This window comes from Taudactylus pleione, unplaced genomic scaffold (assembly GCF_031769625.1).
Source record: "Taudactylus pleione unplaced genomic scaffold, aTauple2 ptg001334l, whole genome shotgun sequence".
NCBI lineage: Eukaryota > Metazoa > Chordata > Amphibia > Anura > Myobatrachidae > Taudactylus > Taudactylus pleione.
The window spans coordinates 2,661,151-2,680,270 of NW_028285734.1; the positions used below are offsets into that span (position 1 = coordinate 2,661,151).

Below are 19,120 nucleotides of genomic sequence, written 5' to 3' on the forward strand. Positions count from 1 at the left end.
TACAATATGTGTGACTGCATATGTGTGTGACAGTATGTCTGTGTGCAATATGTGTGTGACAGTATGTCTGTGTACAATATGTGTGTGACAGTATGTCTGTGTACAAAATGTGTGTGACAGTATGTCTGTGTACAAAATGTGTGTGACAGTATGTATTTGTACAATATGTGTGTGACAGTATGTATGTGTACAAAATGTGTGACTGCATGTGTGTGTGACAGTATGTATGTGTACAATATGTGTGTGACAGTATGTATGTGTACAAAATGTGTGTGACAGTATGTATGTGTACAAAATGTGTGACTGCATGTGTGTGTGACAGTATGTATGTGTACAATATGTGTGACTGCATATGTGTGTGACAGTATGTATGTGTACAATATGTGTGTGACAGTATGTATGTGTACAAAATGTGTGACTGCATGTGTGTGTGACAGTATGTATGTGTACAATATGTGTGTGACAGTATGTATGTGTACAAAATGTGTGTGACAGTATGTATGTGTACAAAATGTGTGACTGCATGTGTGTGTGACAGTATGTATGTGTACAATATGTGTGACTGCATATGTGTGTGACAGTATGTATGTGTACAATATGTGTGTGACAGTATGTATGTGTACAAAATGTGTGACTGCATGTGTGTGTGACAGTATGTATGTGTACAATATGTGTGTGACAGTATGTATGTGTACAATATGTGTGACTGCATATGTGTGTGACAGTATGTATGTGTACAATATGTGTGTGACAGTATGTATGTGTGCAATATGTGTGTGACAGTATGTATGTGTGTGACAGTATGTATGTGTACAATATGTGTGTGACAGTATGTATGTGTACAAAATGTGTGACTGCATGTGTGTGTGACAGTATGTATGTGTACAATATGTGTGTGACAGTATGTATGTATACAATATGTGTGTGACAGTATGTATGTGTACAATATGTGTGTGACAGTATGTCTGTGTACAATATGTGTGTGACAGTATGTATGTGTACAATATGTGTGACTGCATGTGTGTGTGACAGTATGTATGTGTACAATATGTGTGTGACAGTATGTATGTGTACAATATGTGTGACTGCATATGTGTGTGACAGTATGTATGTGTACAATATGTGTGTGACAGTATGTCTGTGTACAATATGTGTGACTGCATATGTGTGTGACAGTATGTATGTGTACAATATGTGTGTGACAGTATGTATGTGTACAATATGTGTGTGACAGTATGTCTGTGTACAATATGTGTGTGACAGTTTGTATGTGTACAATATGTGTGTGACAGTATGTATGTGTACAAAATGTGTGACTGCATGTGTGTGTGACAGTATATATGTGTACAATATGTGTGTGACAGTATGTATGTGTACAATATGTGTGACTGCATATGTGTGTGACAGTATGTATGTGTACAATATGTGTGTGACAGTATGTATGTGTACAATATGTGTGACTGCATATGTGTGTGACAGTATGTATGTGTACAATATGTGTGACAGTATGTACGTGTGTGACACTATGTATGTGTACAATATGTGTGTGTACAATATGTGTGTGACAGTATGTATGTATGTATACAATATGTGTGTGACAGTATGTATGTGTACAATATGTGTGACTGCATATGTGTGTGACAGTATGTATGTGTACAATATGTGTGTGACAGTATGTATGTGTGTGACAGTATGTATGTGTACAATATGTGTGACTGCATATGTGTGTGACAGTATGTATGTGTACAATATGTGTGTGACAGTATGTATGTGTACAATATGTGTGTGACAGTATGTATGTATACAATATGTGTGTGACAGTATGTATGTGTACAATATGTGTGTGACAGTATGTATGTGTACAAAATGTGTGACTGCATGTGTGTGTGACAGTATATATGTGTACAATATGTGTGTGACAGTATGTATGTGTACAATATGTGTGACTGCATATGTGTGTGACAGTATGTATGTGTACAATATGTGTGTGACAGTATGTATGTGTACAATATGTGTGTGACAGTATGTATGTGTGTGACAGTATGTATGTGTACAATATGTGTGACAGTATGTACGTGTGTGACACTATGTATGTGTACAATATGTGTGTGACAGTATGTATGTGTACAATATGTGTGTGACAGTATGTATGTATGTATACAATATGTGTGTGTGACAGTATGTATGTGTACAATATGTGTGACTGCATATGTGTGTGACAGTATGTATGTGTACAATATGTGTGTGACAGTATGTATGTGTGTGACAGTATGTATGTGTACAATATGTGTGACTGCATATGTGTGTGACAGTATGTATGTGTACAATATGTGTGTGACAGTATGTATGTGTACAATATGTGTGACTGCATATGTGTGTGACAGTATGTATGTGTACAATATGTGTGTGACAGTATGTATGTGTACAATATGTGTGACTGCATATGTGTGTGACAGTATGTATATGTACAATATGTGTGTGACAGTATGTATGTGTACAATATGTGTGTGACAGTATGTATGTGTGTGACAGTATGTATGTGTACAATATGTGTGACTGCATATGTGTGTGACAGTATGTATGTGTACAATATGTGTGTGACAGTATGTATGTGTACAATATGTGTGACTGCATATGTGTGTGACAGTATGTATGTGTACAATATGTGTGACTGCATATGTGTGTGACAGTATGTCTGTGTACAATATGTGTGACTGCATATGTGTGTGACAGTATGTCTGTGTACAATATGTGTGTGACAGTATGTCTGTGTACAATATGTGTGTGACTGTATGTATGTATACAATATGTGTGTGACAGTATGTATGAGTACAATATGTGTGACTGCATATGTGTGTGACAGTATGTATGTGTACAATATGTGTGTGACAGTATGTATGTGTACAATATGTGTGACTGCATATGTGTGTGACAGTATGTCTGTGTGCAATATGTGTGTGACAGTATGTCTGTGTACAATATGTGTGTGACAGTATGTCTGTGTACAAAATGTGTGTGACAGTATGTCTGTGTACAATATGTGTGTGACAGTATGTATGTGTACAAAATGTGTGACTGCATGTGTGTGTGACAGTATGTATGTGTACAATATGTGTGTGACAGTATGTATGTGTACAAAATGTGTGTGACAGTATGTATGTGTACAAAATGTGTGACTGCATGTGTGTGTGACAGTATGTATGTGTACAATATGTGTGACTGCATATGTGTGTGACAGTATGTATGTGTACAATATGTGTGTGACAGTATGTATGTGTACAAAATGTGTGACTGCATGTGTGTGTGACAGTATGTATGTGTACAATATGTGTGTGACAGTATGTATGTGTACAAAATGTGTGTGACAGTATGTATGTGTACAAAATGTGTGACTGCATGTGTGTGTGACAGTATGTATGTGTACAATATGTGTGACTGCATATGTGTGTGACAGTATGTATGTGTACAATATGTGTGTGACAGTATGTATGTGTACAATATGTGTGACTGCATATGTGTGTGACAGTATGTATGTGTACAATATGTGTGTGACAGTATGTATGTGTACAATATGTGTGTGACAGTATGTATGTGTGTGACAGTATGTATGTGTACAATATGTGTGTGACAGTATGTATGTGTACAAAATGTGTGACTGCATGTGTGTGTGACAGTATGTATGTGTACAATATGTGTGTGACAGTATGTATGTATACAATATGTGTGTGACAGTATGTATGTGTACAATATGTGTGTGACAGTATGTATGTGTACAAAATGTGTGACTGCATGTGTGTGTGACAGTATGTATGTGTACAATATGTGTGTGACAGTATGTATGTGTACAATATGTGTGTGACAGTATGTATGTGTGTGACAGTATGTATGTGTACAATATGTGTGACTGCATATGTGTGTGACAGTATGTACGTGTGTGACACTATGTATGTGTACAATATGTGTGTGACAGTATGTATGTGTACAATATGTGTGTGACAGTATGTATGTATGTATACAATATGTGTGTGACAGTATGTATGTGTACAATATGTGTGACTGCATATGTGTGTGACAGTATGTATGTGTACAATATGTGTGTGACAGTATGTATGTGTGTGACAGTATGTATGTGTACAATATGTGTGACTGCATATGTGTGTGACAGTATGTATGTGTACAATATGTGTGTGACAGTATGTATGTGTACAATATGTGTGACTGCATATGTGTGTGACAGTATGTATGTGTACAATATGTGTGTGACAGTATGTATGTGTACAATATGTGTGTGACAGTATGTATGTGTGTGACAGTATGTATGTGTACAATATGTGTGTGACAGTAATTATGTGTGTGACAGTATGTATGTGTACAATATGTGTGACTGCATATGTGTGTGACAGTATGTATGTGTACAATATGTGTGTGACAGTATGTATGTGTACAATATGTGTGACTGCATATGTGTGTGACAGTATGTATGTGTACAATATGTGTGACAGTATCTATGTGTACAATATGTGTGTGACAGTATGTATGTGTGTGACAGTATGTATGTGTACAATATGTGTGACTGCATATGTGTGTGACAGTATGTATGTGTACAATATGTGTGTGACAGTATGTATGTGTACAATATGTGTGACTGCATATGTGTGTGACAGTATGTATGTGTACAATATGTGTGTGACAGTATGTATGTGTGTGACAGTATGTATGTGTACAATATTTGTGACTGCATATGTGTGTGACAGTATGTATGTGTACAATATGTGTGACTGCATATGTGTGTGACAGTATGTATGTGTACAATATGTGTGTGACAGTATGTATGTGTACAATATGTGTGACTGCATATGTGTGTGACAGTATGTATGTGTACAATATGTGTGTGACAGTATGTATGTGTACAATATGTGTGTGACAGTATGTATGTGTGTGACAGTATGTATGTGTACAATATTTGTGACTGCATATGTGTGTGACAGTATGTATGTGTGTGACAGTATGTATGTGTACAATATGTGTGACTGCATATGTGTGTGACAGTATGTATGTGTACAATATGTGTGACTGCATATGTGTGTGACAGTATGTATGTGTACAATATGTGTGACTGCATATGTGTGTGACAGTATGTATGTGTATATTATGTGTGTGACAGACAAGGCTGAAGTTGGCTTCTTATTCATTTCTTATTCACTTCTTATTCAAGCTCCAGCTTCTTATTCAGAAAATGTTACATTAAAATATTTAAACAAAGTTAGATCACTAAACTAACACTATGTAAACAAAGAATTATGGCCCTCATTCAGAGCCGTTCGCTATTTGCGGTCGTTCGTTTAAAAACAAGGGGTGGCTATTCAAATGATCCGTACGCACATTGTAGTCTGTTCACACCTCTAAGTCTGAACGAGCGAGCAAAACATACGCTCGTTTATTTGTTAAAAACGCCCCCTGGCCGCTCGCATCCTACGTCATGTCCGCTATTTATTAGATTAATCGAGTACATTGACCAGCGTATGAACTGCTCGCTATTCTTGTGGTTGGTGTTTGCTACCACAAATTTGCGAGCAGTTCTGGCTATAAAATAACCCAGTGACGTGAACACTGACGCTGCTGTTTTAAATATACACACCCATAAAACGCCCGTTTTGACCTTTAAGCACGCCTGCGTTCGGATCTCCACTCCCCATTTTCAAGCACCTTCCCCTGTTACCACCCACATACGCTTCATTGTCATTCAAAATAGCAGGCACTCGCTATATTGCGTACCAACGATTTTTGGCCGCACTGACTGGTTCGCGCATGCGTACTAAAAACCGTACGCATGCGCAGATGTGCAAACATCGCTCGGAACGAGCGTACTGCCGCTAACGAGCGGCTCTGAATGAGGGCCAATGTCCCTTACACAGTCTACGATTATTATTTTCCTGGCACAATAAGGATTTGGGCATGAAAAGGGCAGTAAAGCGGGCACAGGCAATATATTTTGTCATTTTGAATAAGAAGCTGTAGTTGTGCAGGGGTTAACTAGCTTTGGTCATCAAATGTTACACTTGAAACTCACAGAGGGTGGTCTGGTACATATCACCCGCTTGTCATTTGCTTTTACCAAGATGGTTTTGGGTATGAATAGGGCAGTAAAGCGGGCACAGGCTCCAGAATTTGTAATTTTGAATAAGAAGCTGTAGTTGTGCAGGGGTTATTATTATTATTATCCTTTATTTATATGGTGCCACAAGTGTTCCGCAGTGCCTTACATAGTACATAGAACTAATAGGTGAACAAGAAACAAGTAACTTACAGTACATTACAGTGCAGGACAAGGACACAACTTATATACATTGCTGAAATAGTGATTAAAGCACTCAAAAATAGGCTGCCAGGAGTTGGCAGTTACGTGTTAGGTGCCCTAATGGGGAGTAGAGAGTAGAAGAAAATGTAAAGAGAAGCACATGAGGGAAGAGGTCCCTGCTCGTAAGAACTTACATTCTAAGGGGAGGGGCAGACAGACAGGCGTGACACAGAAGGGGAAGATAGGAAGGAAAGAGCATGAGGTGGGTTAGGATGAGAGCTGGAAGGCCTTGATGAAGTAGTGGGTCTTGAGAGCCCGTTTGAAGATTTGTAGAGAGGTGGAGAGTCTGATGGGGAGAGGGAGAGCATTCCAAAGGTAGGGAGCAGCACGGGCAAAATCTCGGATGCGGGAGTGGGAGGAAGTAATCAGTTGGCAAGAGAGGCGGCATGCATTAGTTGAGCGAAGTGGGCGGGCGGGAGTGTGAAGGGAGAGAAGGTCAGAAACGTATGTGGGAGAGGATTTGGTGAGGGCTTTGTAGGCGAATGTAAGAACCTTAAATTGGCATCTGGAGGGGAAGGGGAGCCAGTGTAGGGCTTGAAGGAGAGGGGAAGCAGATGTAGAACGTCTGGAGAGGAAGATGAGCCGAGCAGCAGCATTGAGAACAGATTGTAGTGGAGAGAGGTGAGAGACTGGGAGGCCAGCTAGGAGAAGGTTACAGTAGTCCAATCTGGATATGACCAGTGAGTGGATGAGGGTTTTAGTGGCATCCTGGGTGAGGAAGGGTCTAATCCTGGAGATATTTTTTAGGTGAAAACGGCAGGACTGCGAGAGGTGCTGAATGTGCGGTTTAAAGGAGAGGGAGGAGTCTAGGATAACTCCAAGACAGCGCACTTTGGGGCTAGAGGAAATAGTTGTGCCATCAATAGATGATAAAATTGTGGAAAGTGATGTAGTGGAAGAGGGTGGGAAGATGATCAGCTCAGTCTTAGACATGTTAAGTTTAAGAAAGCGCTGGGACATCCATGAAGAGACAGCAGAGAGACAGTTGGAGATACGGGTAAGGAGCTCAGGGGTGAGCTCAGGGGTGGAAAGGTAAATTTGAGTATCATCTGCATACAGATGATATTGGAGGTCACAGGAATTAATGAGTTCACCTAAAGAGGATGTATATAGGGAGAAAAGGAGAGGTCCAAGAACAGAACCTTGGGGAACTCCTACTGTTAGTGGAAGTGGAGGGGAAGAGGAGTCATGAGAGGACACAGCGAAGGAACGATCAGAGAGGTAGGAGGAAAGCCAGGAGAGGGCAGTGTCACGTAGACCGAGAGAGTAAAGGATTTGCAGGAGGAGAGGGTGGTCGACAGTGTCAAATGCAGCAGAGAGGTCAAGGAGAATGAGCAGAGAGTAGTGGCCCTTGGATTTGGCAGCAAGGAGGTCGTTGCTGACTTTCGTGAGGGCAGTTTCAGTAGAGTGAAGAGATCGGAAGCCAGATTGAAATGAGTCAAGGAGGGAGTGGGAGGAAAGAAAGGTGGTAAGGCGGTTGTAGACAATACGCTCAAGGAGTTTGGAAGCAAAAGGGAGAAGAGAGATGGGTCGATTGTTGGAAAGTATGTTAGGATCAAGGGTAGGTTTTTTAAGAATGGGGGAGACAAGAGCATGTTTGAATGCGGAAGGGACAGTGCCAGATGATAGGGAGAGATTAAGGAGGTGAGCCAGATGGGAACAGGCAGAAGGAGACAGGTGGGAGAGGAGACGGGAAGGGATAGGGTCAAGAGGGGAGGTGGAAGGAGGGGAGGACCGGATGAGGGCCATGACTTCCTCTCCAGAAGCAGGGGAGAAGTATGTCAGAGTTGGTGAGACAGAAGGGGAGGGGTGGTAAGTGCAAGGAGGGGGAGGAGTGCTGAGGGTCTGATGGGATATGATGTCCTCACGTATGGAGTCAATTTTAGATGTAAAGTAGGTGGCAAAGTCGAGGGCAGAGAGTGAGGAGGGAAGGCAAGGAGGGGAAGGGCAGAGTAGGGAGTTGAAAGTGGCAAAGAGACGCCGGGGGTTTGAGGACTGGGAGGAGATAAGGTTTTTGAAATATGTTTGTTTGGAGAGAGACAGGGCAGCACTGTAGGAAGAGAGAATACATATTAAATGGAGGAAGTCAGCCTTAGAGCGTGACTTTCTCCATTGACGCTCTGCAATTCTTGAACACTTTTGTAGGTACCTGGTGCATTTGGAATGCCAGGGTTGTGGTGTGGATCTGCCAGGGTGAGTAGTTATTGCTGGAGCAACAGAATCAAGAGCAGAAGTAAGGGAGGAATTGTACAGGGAAGTAGCTTGTTCAGGACAGGAGAGAGAAATGATAGGGGAGAGAAGAGAGTCCAGCAGGGAGGAAAAAGCAACAGTGTCAATAGCCTCAATATTATGCTTAGTAATGGTAGCCTTAGGAGTTAAAGGAGGGGAAGGAGAGAGGGATAGGTTAAAAGAGAGAAGGTGATGGTCAGAGAGGGGGAATGGGCAATTGGAGTAATCAGAAATATCACAACGGTGCGTAAAGACCAGGTGTAGTGAGTGTTCACTCACTTGGGAGGGTGAGGAAGTCCATTGGGCGAGACCAAATGAAGAGGTGAGGGTAAGGAGTTTAGCTGCAGAGGATTCTGTGGGAATGTCAATAGGAATATTAAAATCACCTAGGATAATGGAGGGAAGATCTGAGGAGAGAAAGTGAGGGAGCCAGGAAGCGAAGTTGTTAAGGAATTTGGAGGGAGAGCCAGGGGGACGGTAAATGACAGCTACTCTGGGGTTAACTAGGGGTTAACTAGCTTCGGTCATCAAATGTTACACTTGAAACCCACAGAAGGTGGTCTGGTACATATGACCCACTTGTCATTTTCCTTGACCAACAAGGATTTTGGCATGAATAGGGCAGTAAAGCGGGCACAGGCTCCAGAATTTGTAATTTTGAATAAGAAGCTGTAGTTGTGCAGGAGTTAACTAGCTTCGGTCATCAAATGTTACACTTGAAATCCACAGAGGGCGGTCTGGTACATATGACCCACTTGTCATTTGCCTTGACCAACAAGGATTTTGGCATGAATAGGGCAGTAAACGGGCACAGGCACCAGATTATCTCATTTTAAATAAGAAGCTGTAGTTTTGCAGGGGTTAACTAGCTTCGGTCATCAAATGTTACACTTGAAATCCACAGAGGGCGGTCTGGTACATATGACCCACTTGTCATTTGCCTTGACCAACAAGGATTTTGGCATGAATAGGGCAGTAAAGCGGGCACAGGCACCAGATTATCTCATTTTGAATAAGAAGCTGTAGTTGTGCAGGGGTTAACTAGCTTCGGTCATCAAATGTTACACTTGAAACCCACAGAGGGTGGTCTAGTACATATAACCCACTTGCCATTTGCCTTGACCAGCAAGGATTTGGGCATAAATAGGGCAGTAATGTGGGCACATGCACCAGGTTTCTTAATTTTGAATAATTACCTGTAGTTTTTCAAGGGTTAAATAGCGTTGGTCAACAAATTTGACAATTGGGGTCTTTCCCTAAACCTCTGAGCATGGTCTGGTATTGGAATACAGGAAAAAAAATCTGTGTGGGGTTCACCTTTTCTTCCGATAACCAGCACTAGGTTGGTTATAGGGAGGAAGGGGGTAACACTATAGCAGGGAGAAACACTTAGCGTGGTGTCCTCCTGCCATCACATTATCCAGCACAAGGCTGGTTATAGGGAGGAGGGGGTAACACTATAGCAGGGAGACACACTTAGCGTGGTGTCCTCCTGCCATCACATTATCCAGCACAAGGCTGGTTATAGGGAGGAGGGGGTAACACTATAGCAGGGAGACACACTTAGCGTGGTGTCCTCCTGCCATCACATTATCCAGCACAAGGCTGGTTATAGGGAGGAGGGGGTAACACTATAGCAGGGAGATACACTTAGCGTGGTGTCCTCCTGCCAACACATTAACCAGCCCCAGACTATTCAGCATGTTTCTGGAATCTCTCAGAAAGCTGGTACACCGGCAGTGGCGTAATAAGGGGGTGCATGTGGGGCACCTTGCCCTGGGCACCATCTGACAGGCCCGGCAGAGGGGGGAGCTGATGTCCAGGGCGATGTCCAGTGCTCAGTAGCGTAACTAGGGCAGGGCCGGTGACGCCCCCGCACCGCCGGCCACGGTACTGGCCCATCCTAGTTAAACAGTGTAGTGTCGATCGCAGTGAGGAGCTCATTCAGAGTTGGTCGCTGCTGGCGGCCATTCACTCTGCATGTGGGCAGGTGTTTTTTTTTTTATCTCCGGCCGCTCGCAAAGCTGTGGGTGACCATCCACAGCTTGTGCGAGCGGGCTGGAGACAGTCATAATTATCATGACCGTCGGGCTTGCGACGAGACCCTGGGGTAGGGTCTAGCTGCCGCAAGCCCAAGTGTACTTCCTGCTCTAATAGAGCAGGAAGTCCACTACTGACATCACTAGTGATGTCAGTAACCCCTTCTAAAAATGCCAGACGTTCCTAAGGGAACGCATGCGTTTGTCTGCCCACAAAACAGGGCAAGCTGTCAATCAACATCGACAGCCGTCCCGTCTTGTTGTGAGCCACGTAGCAACTGACCTTCAGTCGCTCAGCTGGTCTCGCACATGCACCTGCTGGACGCAGTGCATACGCAAACATCGAGCTGCTTGCGATCGCTGTGCGCTCGCGAGTGGCTCTGAGTGAGCTCCTGAGTGCGGTCAGCATTTACTCAGGACCGGCGCTAGGCTTCCCTGTGCCCAGCACTGTCCTGTGCTGCACAGCCGCGGCCCTTCTCTCCCCCTGAGCGCTTACCTAATAGCGCCAGGCGAAGGGTGGGAGGCGGGCTCAGGATAGCCCATAGAGCCGCCAGTGCATTTACAGCAGCCTATGAGAGTCAGACAGACTCTCATTGTCTGCTGCTGCGCCCACTGCAAGAGCCGGGCTGGAGCTCACTCATGAGCTCCACCTTCCAGCTCCTGTAGTGGGTTATGGGAGAGATGTAATGACGTCTCTCCCATAATGCAGAGTGCGCCAGCCCGGGAGGACTGCGGTGGTGTGGACGGCGGCGTGAGCAGGAGCGGGGATTCAAGTTAGTTTTTTTATTTTTATTTGTGTGTTTGTCTAATGGGGGTACTGCATCAGGGGGGGAGGTGACCTCTACTAGGGACTACTACTAACGTATGGAGGTAACTACTATTGGGGGCACTGCATCGGGGGGGCTGTACTGGGGACTATTACTGGATAGGGGGATCACTACTGAGGGCCTGCATAAGTGGGACCACTACTGTGATCTGCATAAGGGGGACCACTACTGGGGGCACCGTATAAGGGGAACTAATGGCGGGCTGCATAAGAAGGACTACGACAGGGGGAACTGTGTAAGGGGCACTGCATATGGGGGATCACTACTGGGGGCACCGTATAATGGGAACTAATGGGTGACTGCATAAGGGGGACCACTACTAGGGGTACTGTATAAGGGGCACTACTAAGGGCCTGCATAAGAGGGATCACTACTGGGGACATTGTATACTTGGGGTACTGTATAAGGGGTACTACTGGGGGCCTGCATAAGAGGGGGCACTGCAGAGGGGGGACTGTATAAGGGGCACTGCATTAAGGTGCATATGGAATGGAAATAATGTTCAGAGTGACGAGATAGGGATGTGTGTCATGTTGACACTCCCCATTTTTAAGTGTCCACGCCCATTTTTTGTCACACGCACATAGGGGGGGGTCCATTTTTAAACTTGTCCTGGGCTCCATATACGCTAGTTAAGCCACTGCCAGTGCTGTGACCAAATGCTTGATCCCAGCGCCTTAGTCCTGCAGTCCGGTGAGATGTATCCCCAGCAGGACACATAAGTGTCCGATGGTGCCTAAGGGCGCATGCGCACGGCGGAGGGAGCTCCGTCGTGCACATGCGCGAGACCCGGCGAGCGATGGGGAATCCGTCGCTCGGGGTCTCGCACCAAAGGGGGCGTGCTGTCGATGGTGAGTGGACGTGCCGGGGGCGTGGCTGCCAGATGGAGGCGCTCCCATGGGAACGCCTACCGTCTGGGTCTGGCCCCACTGACATCACTAGTGATGTCAAAGGGAGTGATTTTGGCTCTGATAGAGCCAAAATCACTCCTGGGTTTGCGGCAGCGAGACTCTACCGCAGGGTCTCATCGCAAGCCCGATGGTCGCGATGGTCTTGACCATCGTGACCATCATCATGGACGCTCGCATATGGACGCTCGTCCAGGAGGCCGCTCCAATGTTAGGTAGGAGGGCCCTGATTCAGAGCGAGCGCTCTGGTCAGAGTGTCCGGCTCTGAATCAGGCCCAGTATGTCTGTTTTCAGTGCCGGTCAAGGCCCAGCAGTGGCTGACATGTGGCGCCAGCTAATAGCTGAGTGCAGCTCATTGACCGCCGGCCATTGAAGAGGGGTGACAATTTGAATTTGAGCCAATCACAGTGGTGACAATTTTGACAATCTGAGCCAATCACGGCATGCACCGGCAGCCAATAGAAATCGGCCACAGTGAGCCATTCGTTGTAAGCCGCATCATGGCTGTCTACGCCCGTGGCGTCTAGCGTCAGATGTCTCTGGGAGGAAGAGTCAATTTGGCGGAAATGGGTGAAGAGCTCCAGCGGCCGTGGAAGAGTCCAGAAGACACCGGGCTCAAAAGAGAAGAGCTCCAGCGGCTGCAGAAGACGCTAGGAGACACTGGGCTCAATAGAGAAGAGCTCTGACAGTGCCGCTACAGGCCAGAATGGGCCAGCAACAGAAGAATGCGGCTGAGGACTGGAGAGTACTGCAGTGGTTGGGAAGTAAAAGAGCGAATGAAGATCCTCACTGCATCCTCTCCCACCCGACAGGTAGACCCTCTTTGAGGCCTTACCATCATTAACCCCTCGCTAGACCATCAGATTGTTAGGCAGTAGGCACGTAAGGGTCATGAGGCCTTAAGCCTGTGGCACAAATAGGCGGGCATTAGGCCCATGCTCCTAAGGCTATAATTGACCCTGGGCAATAGGCCCAGGTCACATAAATAAGTGAGGTGCCAACTTCTCATCTTGCCTGGGTGCCAAACACCATAGTTATTCCCCTGGACCTTGGTCACTGCTACCTGGGTGAAGACTGCTGTGGCAGTGGGAGTTTGCCAGCTCAAGGTGAAGACTACAGGAAGCACTGAGATCGTGGGAGTCGACCCACCTCGGGTGAAGAACACATAGTAATTGTGGATGAACTAGGCTTAGTTCAGCCAAAGACTACTGGACTGATAAATCTAATTGCATTGTATTTTCATTCAATTGCATGCTATTTTAATTGTCAGGCATTAGGCCCATGGCCACTGTGGGCGTTAAGCCCTAACCAGCAGGGACGGCCTTTGTTAGGCGGACAATAAGCATGAGCCAGAGAGGGCACTAGTCCCACAAGGTATAAGGGGCATTAGGCCCTATAGGGTTAATTTGGGATCCACATCATTAACCCATTGTTAGGTGTCATTGATCCCCTAGAAGGCAGGCACTAGGCCTGAGGCAGCAGAAGATGATTAAGCCCTGTAGTACTGTTGTTCTGATTTGATAACAATGTATTGAGGTTTGTAACCTTGTTACCTCGTCATCTCAGCTACTACAATCAGGCCTCCATTAAAAGGTAGGCTGTAGTAAGGTACCTGTTTGTGATTATGGTAATGTTTTGTAACTGCATTATTCCCTTGTCCTGTAACAATTATTGCATTATTGGTGTAGATGCATTGTTGGGGAGCATAGGTGTAGCATGGTGATATGGAGTGCACTACATCCACCCTGTATTGCTGTTGGCAGGGTGCTGATGTATGTATGAGTAGTCAAGTTGGTGTGTGTGGTCAGAGGCGTCACCTACCTTGGTGTCACCTGGTGCGGATGCTCTGAGTCCTCCTGCGCGCCATAGGCGTGTGTTCCCGGAAGGGGCGTGGCTTTGCAGGAAGGGGCGTGACCTCGCCCGTGAAGCGACACCCCTTATGTGAGCCGATCTTGGGTGCGTTACCGCCTCCCGTTCTCGTCACACAGTGGGCTTCCCCAGTGCTCCTGCAGCTGTTGGGGCAGCCCACATTCTCTCCCTGCCTCTCTCCGCGTCCTGGCATCACGTTGTCACCATCCGACGGGGTGACACCAAAATAGCAGAGCAGCTCTGCTATTTTGGTGTCAAACCCTTAGGATGGTGTCACCCAGTGCGGCCCGCCCCCAGGGGCGGTTCTAGGGGCGGGCTAACAGGGCAGTCGCCCAGAGCGCCGGCCCCTAGAGGGCACCACTGATTCCCCAGGAGGGCAAAAATAAAAATCCCATAAGAAAAATAAAAAAAAAACCCAGCGCCAGTCACCCCCGCGTTGATATTTGTTATCATCGGGCACCCGGCTCCCTCTCTGCAGCGGCAGTCGAAGCTCACTCCAGAGCTCCGGCTCCCGCATAGAGCACTATGGGAGGGACGTCCTGACGTCATGAAGTCTCTCCCATAGAACCGTGGAACCGGAGCTCACTCCTGAGCTCTGGCTCCAGCAGAGAGCACTATGGAAGGGACGTCATGACATCTCTCCCATAGATCTGTGGTGGAGCCGCGGTCGGACCAGATGGCAGCGGACGCAGGAGCGGGGCCTAAGGTAAGTATTATGTTTGTATGTTTTATTTTTCAGAAGGGAGACATGGGGCATTACTACTGGGGGCATGTCTATAAGGGGGCATTACTACTGGGGGCATGTCTATAAGGGGGCATTACTACTGGGGGCATGTCTATAAAGGGGCATTACTACTGGGGACATTACTACTGGGGGCATGTCTATAAGGGGGCATTACTACTGGGGGCACTACTATAGGGGGCACTAATGGGGGCATTACAACAGTGGGCACTACTATAGGGGGCATTCCTACTGTGGTCACTACTACAGGGGGCATTATTACTGGGGGCACTACTAATGTGGGCACTACTATAGGGGGCACCACTATTGGGGGCATTACCAATGGAGGCACTACTATAGGGTACTTTACCAATGGGGGCATTAACACTGTGGGTACTACTGAGGGCATTGCATGGGGAGCACCAATACTGGGGCCATTGTGTAAGAGACACCACTGCTGTGAGCATTCTATAAGGGGCACCACTACTGTGGGCATTGTATTAGGGGCACTACTACTCAGTACTGTGGACCTTGTGTATAAGGGGCACTAATTTGAGCATTGTGTAAAAGGGGCACCACTGTGTGTCATAACATGAATAAGGGACTAATGTGTAGCGTAATTTGAATTGGGGATACTGTATTATAGAGGGCATAACTGTGTATGGCACAATGTATTATACGGGGCATTACTGCGTGTGACATAATGTATTATACAGGGCATTACTGCGTGTGACATAATGTATTATACAGGGCATTACTGCGTGTGGCATAATGTGTTATACAAATTCTTACTGCGTGTGGCATAATGTGTTAAACAGGGCATTACTGCATGTGGCATAATGTGTTATAAAAGCCATTACTGCATGTGGCATAATGTGTTATACAGGGCATTACTGCATGTGGCATAATGTGTTTATAAAGGGCATTACTGTGTGTGGAATTATGTGTTATAAAGGGCATTACTGCACATGGCAATTAATCGCCATGAGGGGAGAGCTTGAGGGGAAGACCAGCACCTTCGTAAGTGCTGGGCACGCCCTACAGTGTGATGAATTGGGGGTGATCCGCAAGGACACACCCCCTTTCCGGAAGCGCATGCGCTTTCAGTGCAAGCTGAGGAACGTCTTCTAAAAAAAGTTGGCAACTAAAAGTTGGCCCTAAGCTCCACAATGTCTAGAACCGGCCCTGCCCGCACCCCCCTTGTGATGCCAGTGTGTGTGGTAAACACTAAAGAAAGAAGTCAGTATAGTGAAGCCATGTAGGTGGCTGTTGCTTTGTGTTTATCTGCAGGTACCGAGATCCGGATCATTTGTCCATTGCCCAAATTAATTATGCCAAAATCCTTGTTGGTGAAGGGAAATGGGTAGTGGGTCATATGTACCTGACCCCCCTCTGTGGGTTCCAAGAGTCAAATTTATTGACCAAGGATAGTTAACCCTGCACAACTACACATACTTATTCAAAATGACAAATTATGGAGCCTGTGCCCGCTTTACTGCCCTATTCATACCCAAAACCATCTTGGTAAAAGCAAATGACAAGTGGGTGATATGTACCAGATCACCCTCTGTGGGTTTCAAGTGTAACATTTGATGACCGAAGCTAGTTAACCCCTGCACAACTACAGCTTCTTATTCAAAATTACAAATTCTGAAGTCTGTGCCCGTTTATTGCCCTATTCATGCCAAAATCCTTGTTGGTCAAGGCAAATGACAAGTGGGTCATATTTACCAGACCACCCTCTGTGGGTTTCCAGTGTAACATTTGATGACCGAAGCTAGTTAACCCCTGCACAACTACAGCTTCTTATTCAAAATGACAAAATGTGGTGCCTGTGCCCGCTTTACTGCCCTTTTCATGCCCAAATCCTTATTGTGCCAGGAAAATAATAATTGTAGACTGTGTAAGGGACATAATTCTTTGTTTACATAGTGTTAGTTTAGTGATCTAACTTTATTTAAATATTTAAATGTAACATTTTCTGAATAAGAAGCTGGAAAATGAATAAGAAGCTGGAGCTTGAATAAGAAGTGAATAAGAAATGAATAAGAAGCCAACTTCAGCCTCGTAGTATAAAGCCATTACTGTGTCCAGAATAAGAAAATTTTTCTGCATATTGTCCCTGTACGTTTTGGGTGTGTTCCTTAGTATAACTGAGCCTATAGGTATAATGTGAGGGATAAGCTCAGACTCGCCCTGTGTGCAAAATGTGACCCCACTGGTATCTGAGTGTCAGAGACTTTCACTTTCATCGTCTGCCAACGATGGCGTCTGCTGATCTGAGACAGGAGCTGGACTGTTCCATCTGCGTGAGCATTTATACAGATCGTGTAACACTGAGATGTGGGCACAACTTCTGCCGGGTCTGTATTAATCTTGTACTGGATACACAGGAGGGGTCAGGAGTTTATACCTGCCCTGAATGCAGAGCAGAGTGTCAGGAGCGTCCTGCACTGCAGAGGAACATAACTCTGTGTAACATAGTGGAGAGATTACTGTGTACTTGGCCAGATCAGGAGGAGACTGGGATCTTCTGCACTTACTGTATTCACTCTCCTGTACCTGCTGCTAGATCCTGTCTGCATTGTGAGGCTTCTCTGTGTGATAATCACCTGAGAGTACACAGCAAGTCAGCAGAACACGTCTTATGTGATCCCACCACTTCCCTGGGGAACAGGAAATGCTACGTACATAAGGAGCTCTTTAAATATTACTGCACTGAGGATGCTGCCTGTATCTGTGTGTCCTGCAGTCTGGCTGGAGAGCATCGGGGACACCTAGTGGAGATGCTGGATGAGGCCTCTGAAAAGAAGAAGGAGGAGCTGAGAAATGTTCTGCAAAAACTAACCACAAAGAGAGTGGAGACAGAGAAAAGAGTCCAGAGTCTGCAGGAGTGCAGGAGAGAAAACCAAAGAAAAGCAGCTGGTGTAACAGAGACAGTCACTGCCCTGTTTAGAGACATCAGGAGACAGCTGGAAGACCTGGAGAAGAGGGTCCTCAGTGAGATCTCCAGGCAGGAACAGCGCATTTCACTCTCAGTCTCTGATCTGATCCAGCAGCTGGAAATAAAGAAGGATGAGCTGTCCAGGAAGATGCGTCACATTGAGGAGCTGTGTAACGTGTCTGATCCAGTGACTGTCTTACAGGAACCAGACACAGGTGACTTGTGTGATACTGAGGACACAGAGAGACATGATAACCAGGTCCATGGTGCAGGAGATCTGGATGTGGGTCTCATCTCAGGGACATTACACACATTATCTGATATAATAACAGGTATAAATACAGGGATCTATGTGCAGGAGGCTACAGACATATTACTGGATGTAACCACAGCTGGTAATAATATACAGATATCAGGTGACAGAAAAACTGCATCCAGGACACATATATACCAGAATCACCCAGTAACACCAGAGAGATTTCAGAGTTATCCTCAGGTAATAAGCACCAGGGGATTCTCCTCAGGGCGACATTACTGGGAAGTGGATGTTAGTAAATCAGTGGTATGGAGGGTGGGGATGTGTTATCCCAGTATAGCCAGGAGAGGAGGTCAGTCAAACATAGGATATAACAACAAGTCCTGGTGTTTGGATAGGACAGATAATCAGTACTCAGTGCTACATGACAGTACAGAGATTTGGTTAGCTGACAATATCCCCTGTCCTTTTATTCTCTGTGTGACCCCATCAGACACTTACACACAGTCACTACCACCCTCACTGAGCCCCTTCATGCTGCATTATGTGTATGGAGAGGAGGGTGTATAACTATATGTGGGGGAGTCAGGAGCTGGGAGTAATTACCATAGAAAAGCTGCCCAGAGACTGGTGACATCACAGGTAGAGGAATTGATAACATTCAGCCAATTGAATTAAGCAGTGAGTGGAGCTACATTTGAGCTCCACCCCCTGAGTAACCATGTGACCAGTGTGCCTGGATCTGTTGCCATGTTGGTGCTTGGTAGGGTTGGCCATCAGTGGGTTAACTACTGTACTGTCGCGGGTGCAGTTCAGCCTTGTATATGTGTCACAATATATATATATATATATATACACACACAATCATATCTGTTTTTCATTTACAAGCTTATTGCTATTTAATAAAATATTAATAATAAAACAGTGATGGATCTGTTCTACTATAAATGTCTTAGAACTTAGAAGTTA

The 19,120-nt window shown here is 45.5% G+C and overlaps 1 pseudogene; it reads left to right on the top strand.

Moving 5' to 3' along the window:
• The first annotated feature begins 17,215 nt into the window (after positions 1-17,215).
• Positions 17,216-18,373, top strand: LOC148443095 (E3 ubiquitin/ISG15 ligase TRIM25-like; annotated as a pseudogene).
• The last annotated feature ends 747 nt before the right edge of the window (positions 18,374-19,120 follow it).